The 8,008-nt window shown below is 38.0% G+C and overlaps 1 non-coding gene across 1 annotated transcript; it reads left to right on the forward strand.

Annotated features, from left to right (window-relative positions):
• Positions 1-4,173: 4,173 nt before the first annotated feature.
• Positions 4,174-4,308, forward strand: LOC134363461 (small nucleolar RNA SNORA70). Its single transcript, XR_010021716.1, has one exon. It is a non-coding gene; the product is annotated as a small nucleolar RNA SNORA70 (small nucleolar RNA).
• The last annotated feature ends 3,700 nt before the right edge of the window (positions 4,309-8,008 follow it).

An 8,008-nucleotide genomic window follows, 5' to 3' on the forward strand; every position in this document is an offset into this window, starting at 1 on the left:
CTGGATGGGTGTTTTTAGATACATGATATGCTCTTTCAATATGTAATTTAGTTTTTTTTTTTAATTTCAGGAAAGTTTTCCTTTTTTCTCTCCCTTTTTTCTTTTATTTATTTATTTTTTATTTTGTGGGAAAGTTTTCTTGAATTATGGTTTTTGGTATTCGTTCTGTTTTCTCATTTTGATTTCTTTTTGGGAGACTTCCTACTGTCTATATGTTAGATCTTCTTCACTTTCAATTTATCACTTTCTGTTGAATTGTTTCTATCTCTTGTAACTTCTTTTAGATTTTTAAAACTCTTATTCATTTCACCTTCTATTTCTCTCAAGATATTATTTTTATGTTTATTCTCTTGTGTTTTTTCTAGTTAAAACTTCATTTCTGAAATGATTTTTCTTTTATTTCTAATTCTCTCAGTTAGAGAATCACCTCATTTCTGAGTTTAAAGAAATTTGATTTATGTTTTTTTTTCCCATGTCTTTTATCATTTTCTTGATATCTTCTAGTTTATTTTGAAAGTAAAGTTTACAGTCTTGATGTGTTCTGTGCACAAGTTTCTGATGTGTTTACATTTTCTAAAGTGATGTCATTCTGCCTATTATTTTTTTAATAGTAACTGACTTGTTGCTCATTTTTATGTGAAAAGAGGTTTCCTGAACTTTTAGAAAGAGGCATGTTGAGGGTATCTTGGCTAACTTCACAGAGCTTCCTCTTCTGTTGTTTTCATGAAGTGTTAAAAATTGCTTGCTTCCCTAGATTTTGTGGCTATGGATCCTCTTTTTCCTTTGTCTCTATTGTCTTTCTCCTGATCAACTTTGATTCTACTCCCAGAAGGTTGGATCAGGCTCTGTTCTGGAAGGGAGTGATGACTGGTCACTTTCATCAGTGCATTGGGGCCAATCTATTCTAGTTCTTTCCATCCTCACTGTGGGCCTCTTACACTCATCTGCTATTGGAGTGACGGGAAAGGCCTCCCAATTTCAGCTGCTATTCTCAAATTGGTCTGTTGCACTTTCTACTCACTAAATATCTGTCAGCTATTTTTGCTACTTAGGTAGATCAGGTGCTCTATTGCTTTCCTCTTCTTTCTCCCACACAAACGGCAGATCTTGTGGATATTGGTGGTTTGTTCTTATTTGCTTTTATTTTGGGCTTTCTGGGGATACCTTGTCACCCAGTATTATATGAGACGTTAAAAAACTATGTGACTGCTCTCATGGTCCCAGAATCTTCTCAATCCTAATAAATCTTTTAAATGTCTGTTTAAAACACAACAGTCTTGTTCTGCACACAGCCCAAAAGAAGATGGCTCCTGACACAGCAGGTTGCATCGATAGACCTCAAGAGATCATCTGATCCAGCTTTCCGTGGTCAGGGAGGAAAAGCACCATCCTAAATCCAGAATAGGTACCAGGAGCCTTCAGAAATTAAGTAGAAAGTAGAAGCTATTGTTTAGTAGTTTTAAATTTTGATGTTTTCTTATAGGGTTTATACAATTTAAAAATCTAAATGTATAAATATATACCACAGAATATTACTCATTTAAGTTAAAATAAACACAAAAACAGCTCAAAAGTACAAACATCCAGTTTATGTTACATTTGGGTATGGATGAGTGTTAAAAATTCTAATTAGTTATAGTCATAAATTGGAAATATAAATTTAAATTAGCTAATTTTTAAAACAAATCTGAAAATCAACTGAAAGCAACATCCAGTTCAAACAGTTTGTGACTAGCTTTTTGGGTGAGCCAGGATATTTTAATGCAAATTCTTGTGAATTCACTAGGGAATAAGAAAATCTCTGATGATGGTAAAATATTGAACTAACAAATGAGAGGAAGACTTTTTTTTTTTTTTAAAAAAGAAAAACAGCTCTCCATTACAACAGAAAGAAATAACTGTAAGATGAAAATAACCTAAAAGCAAATAGAACATGCCATTAATAGAGTTCTTCACTATCTTGTGTTGTTTTTAATGGAGAAAATGGCAAGTGTAATTCTGTTATCTTACCATAGGCAGTATGCACACGCTGTAAAATCCATCTCTCCATTTTCTGGCTGAAAAGATCATCGCAGAAAAGGCCTGCCAGGGAGTGGAGGTCATGCTGATCTATTGGCAATTAAACCTGCACGATTTCTGAACTCTCTTCAAAACAAAGTGTCTGAGGCTATTCAGCTAGGATGATTACATGGTGGGCTAGCTACTAAAACCCAGGAGTCTTTCTGTTAGTGCACAACAGACACAATTGACTTGGCTGTCTTTAGAAAATTACTGCTATTTTATGTGCAGATGCTTGTATCATCCTCAAATTTCCTCAGCCCCCAAAATTACCTTGTTAGTCAATTTAATAAAGCGGAATCTTACCAAGTGGTACATAATTTAGCTTGGAAGTATAAAAACTTTGGTAAAAATACAAACATGGACTCAAAGCAAATGAATGCATTACTGTATCTTTATAATCTGTCTATGGTAACTCAGCATTAGCTTTCTGAAATGTTGGCTAGCTTGGGATGATGTTTAGGGGTTTGATACTCAAAATTAAGTAGGTTTTACCCATTTCATGTTTAGACACAACCCAAGTTACCTAGGTTAGCTGTTTAAACCATGGATACTATTTACATATAGACATTTCCACTTGTTTGAAGATGGTGACAGGCAGGCTCAAGTGCTAGGAATGGTGGAATCTCAGCAACACATGTAGGTGGGAAAGAGATGGAAGGTAGGAATAGGATGCGTGAGGGTGAAGAAAAGTGAAATCAGTGTTTCTGCCCCATCTTAACCTGACCTGTCAGAATGAATCTGATTATATCCAAGTTAGTTTTCTTTATTTTTTTTTATTGTTATTTTTTTTTTATAAAAGATGACCGGCAAGGGGATCTTAACCCTTGGCTTGGTGTTGTCAGCACCATGCTCTCCCAAGTTAGCGAACCAGCCATCCCTGCATGGGATCCGAACCCGTGGCCTTGGTGTTATCAGCACCACACTCTCCCAAGTGAGCCACGGGCCGGTCCCGAAGTTAGTTTTCTTTAGAAACAGTAATATGGTCAATGTTCATTGTACATTATACCATATAGGACCACCTGCCTCAGGCACTAGCTTTCTCTTCCTCCTTGTTGGCCTGCGTGGCTAAGGTCTCATTTATCCATCCATCCATTTGTCTATTCATTCAGTAAATATTTACTGAGATTTTAATATGTGCCCATTACTGTTCCTTGTAATATATAGTATATAAAATATACTATTTTACTGTGTATCTTTTTTACCTCTTCTAACGTTTTTAAGTTGAAATATTTCAGGCATATAAAATATAAGAGATCAATAAAACAAACACCTGTGTGTCCATTACACAATTTAGAAATAAAATATTCCACAAACGGTGAACAGCTCCTTCCCAGTTGTATTCAACTACTTCACTGTCAGGAACTACCACTATTGTGAAATGTATTTTTTATTTTTTACCACATAATATATGATATGTACCATATTTTTACTATATATGTGTGATACAGAGGACTGGTTTACATGTTTTTAAAGTTTTATATGAATAGCATTCTGAATATATTCTTCTCCAATTTGCTTTTATCCCTCATCACTGTTTTGAGATTTATGCATATGGACGTATATAATTCCACTTCATTGATTTTAACTGTCGTATCATAGACATGCCAGTGGATAAATATGTCACAATTCATTTATTCAATCTCCTATGGATTGGCACATCAGTTGTTTCCATTATCCTGCTGTTAAAAACATGGCAATGGCCATTCTATTCCTGTCCCCTTGAGTGCATGAGGGTGGATTTCTTTAGGGTATATATCTAGGAATAAAATAGTCAAGACAAAGAGTGCACATTACCTGGCGATTACCAACTGGCTCTTCAAAGTGGTTGTATTAATTACATTCCTACCAGTAATGTTAGTGTAGTATATAGTCCGCCCTCCCTATCCACGGGTTCCGTGTCTTGGGATTTAACGAACCATAGATCAAAAATATTCAGATCTGGGGCCGAGCCCGTGGCGCACTTGGTAGAATGCTGCGCTGGGAGCGCGGCGACGCTCCCGCCGCGGGTTCGGATCCTATATAGGACTGACCGGTGCACTCACTGGCTGAGTGCCGGTCACGAAAAAACGACAAAAAAAAAAAAAAGAAAAAAGAAAAGAAAAATATTCAGATCTGCAGCCAATTAAGCCAACCATACTCCTTTCTTCATGGGTGCCTGGTATGCAATGGCTACAAACAGCAGCCTCTTCCATAGTGTATGCAGCCTGTTGCTTGTATGGGTTGCCATAAGGGACCTTGGAGACAAACCTTCCCAACTGAACTTCATGTCTCTTAGCTAGTACTGTGCCCAACCTAGGCTCCAGACCAGTATGTAGGCTGCCTTTGGAAAGCTCTAGGGCACAGTGGGCCAGGGTTCACATTGGCCAAGTTATCAGGTGCATCCACACCAAGCTGCAGAACAAGGAGCATGTGATTGAAGCCCTAAGTGGGGCTGAGTTCAAGCTCCCTGGCTGCCAGAAAATCCACATCTCAAAGAACTAGGGCTTTACCAAGTTTAATGCAGATGAATTTGAAGACATGGTGGCTGAGAAGTGGGTCATCACAATGGCTGTGGTGTTAAATACACCTCAACGTGGCCTCCTGGACAAGTGGCCAGCCCTGCACTCATGAAGGAGTCTATTGTGCTGCTACCTCCTTACTCATGTCTGTTTATAAATCCTACTCTCTGTCCAAAAAATAAAAATAAGATATTCAGGGAAAAAACAATTAAAAAAATGACAATACAACAATAAAAAATGATACAAATTTTTTTTTAAAAGATGACCAGTAAGGGGATCTTAACCCTTGACTTGGTGTCAGCACTACACTCTCCCAAGTGAGTTAACTGGCCATCCCCATATAGGGATCCAAACCCATGGCCCTGGTGTTATCTGCACCACATTCTCCCTAGTGAGCCATGGGCCAGCCCTAAAAAAGGATACAAATTTAAAACACTACTGTATAACAACTATATACATAGCATTTACGTTGTATTAGGTATTGTAAGTAATCTAGACATGATTTAAAGTATATGGGAGGATGTGAGTAGGTTATATGCAAATACTACACATTTTATATCTTTTTTTTTTTTTTTTTTAAGAGATGACCGGTAAGGGGATCTTAACCCTTGACTTGGTGATGTCAGCACCATGCTCACCCAGTGAGCTAACCAGCCATCCCTATATGGGATCCGAACCCATGGCCTAGGTGTTATCAGCACCTCACTCTCCCGAGTGAGCCATGGGCCGGCCCCTACACATTTTATATCTTGAGCATCTTCTGATTTTGGTATCTGCAGGGCATCCTGGGACCAATCTCCTGAAGATACTCTTTACATGTAAAGAAATATACACATTCCCACACACATGTGTTGTATATATGGTGTGGATGTCATGTGTATGTATCAGGGCTCAGAAGACCCAAGGCTGCATATTCACACCAGGATCTCTTTCCCTGTCTTCTTTGTCCTGATCCACTTCCTCTCACTTTCCTGTCCTTCAAGGCTCCACTCATGTCCCTCAGGAGGCCTTCTTTATCACCAGGTTCTGCACATTTCTCTTTTCCCTGACTTTCTAAGGCTGCCCCTCACACATACTCCCCACCCAGGAGGTTTATTTAGTGTTTTATGGGCCCATGCTCAAAGGCAGGAACTGTCCTGAAGATTTATTGGCATCTCCCAGAATCCAGTGCCACGTTCATGATGAACCCATCATGTTCTTTATGAGGCTGGTGAATTGTTGATGGAGCGAATGACTGTTTTACATGTTTCTCCTCCCATAGAAAGGTCCCCCAGTTTACTTTGGTAGTATCCAGTTAAGATGCAGATCTCTCCAACCTTTGCCCCAACAACTTCATTCCTCTGTATTGATCCTAGAGAAACTCTCTCACACATACTACTACTTTTCTCTCGCACTCTCCTTTTAGTAAATTTCCAATGACCCCAACATGCATTTGGACTACTCTGCTTCTTCTTCTTCTTTTTTTTTTGTAGTGTTTTTGTTTTGTTTGTTTGTTTCTTTGTTTTTTTGGCAGCTGGCCAGTTCAGAGATCTGAACCTATGACCTCAGTGTTATAAGGCTAAACTCTATAACCAACTCAGTTAACTGGCCAGCCCTGGGTTAATCTTGAAGTGATAAAACTATTCTTTGGAATCCATAAACACATATAGGTCATACAGGCTCACAATTCATCTTTGCTCAACTTAGAAGAAACATATTACTAAGAGCCTCCAGTCTGCTCAGTTACCTAAGTACATTCTATTTTTAGTCCTGGGTCCTTGAGAAGTCTTAATTCTCCTCTTTTCTATTTCTAGCTATCTTCTAGTCTTCTCCCATATCCCGAACAATATAATCTTCTTGGCATATCTCATCCCAAACCTGTGTTTCTCTCAATAGAATAGTAAATATTCAGATTTATTTTCTTATCAGATTTTTCTAAACCCTCTTTCATTTTATTTATTTATTTATTTTTTTAAAGATGACCAGTAAGGGGATCTTAACACTTGGCTTGGTGTTGTCAGCACCATCCTCTCCCAAGTGAGCTAACCGGCCATCGCTATATGGGATCTGAACCCATGGCCTTGGTGTTATCAGCACCACACTTCCAAGTGAACTACGGGCCAGCCCAACCTTCTTTCATTTTGACAGCAGCATGGGGTGGTGAAAAGAAAGCAGGCTTTAGAGGGGATAGAACAGGGGTTGAATCTCTACTCTTATCTTACTGTGTTATGTTGGGCAAGTCACTAAACCTCCACCATTTGTCAGGTAGGGAAATCAGTGCCCTGTCTTGTGGTTGTTGAGAGAATCAAACAGGATAGCAGAGGTTAAGTGTGTTTCTAATAGTGTCCTGCATCTCATGGGCACTTGATAACGAAACGGTTAGTGTCATTCCTCTTTCATTCTCCTTCTTCCCCCTGAATTACTGTTAGGTATTTCTTCTTGAGTAGAGGTGTAGTAAGAAGTCACCTAAATGACTGGAAAGGACTCTATCACCACCCAGTCAAAATAATCTCTCCTCCTGTTTGCATTCCAGAAATTCCACCACTACCAATTAATTATTTGGGTCTACTAATTGACAGGTATTCTAAGTTCCTTCTCTATTGCAAGGGAATTTGTTAGGCACTTTATCCTAGGACAGAGAAATCTGATGTGAACTTGTTGTGAAGGTATACAGTTGGGGCACTGAAGGGGACACTTTCATCTAACCAAGACAATCGTAATCAGTTGGGCTAAGGGACCTATTGAGTGTCTGGTGTCTCCTAAAGACAGAAATGTTTCTTTTGGACAATTATATATATATATCTATCTACCCTTATACTGGTGCACATACAGAAACCAATGGCAAAAAAAAAAAAAAAAAAAAAAGAAACCAATGGCATCATTACACCAGAGATATCTGCCTCTATGTATATACAGTGAATGTGCTTTTTACCACAGGTCCTCTAAAATATTTTTAGAATATTTTGGAATAACATGTTATTACTTAAAATATTTAATAACATTTTTATAATAAAAATCTTGGTTACCAATAAGATTGCCATCAATAAGTTCCAGTATTAATTTCCTTCCTATGTATATCCACATCAAAGTAAATGAATCCTTCTAATGGTAAAGGGATTAGCAAAAAGCTAGTTTATTCTGAACCACTTACCCGAAAAAGCTACTGAAGTTCTCAGCCACACTTTTAATTATCTCAAAGTAGGGCTATCCTAGATCCCTGCAGGACTTAGGTAACTTGAGACTAAGAAAAAAGAAATCATTCATTAGGAAGTGTGAGAAGTGTCCTAGGGTTGATTTTGTTTAAATGCCAATGTAAATTGGTCATTAGCATTTGCAAGAGCCATGCAAATAAAACCACCTAAGGGGCTAAACCAACTTGGAATTGTTTCAGAGCTCTTAATTCACTTCGAACCTTCTTGTATTAACACCAGCTTATTTCCCTAGTGTAGATAGACAGTTTGTTTTAAAAA

This window comes from Cynocephalus volans, chromosome 14, assembly GCF_027409185.1.
Source record: "Cynocephalus volans isolate mCynVol1 chromosome 14, mCynVol1.pri, whole genome shotgun sequence".
Taxonomy (NCBI): Eukaryota; Metazoa; Chordata; class Mammalia; order Dermoptera; family Cynocephalidae; genus Cynocephalus; species Cynocephalus volans.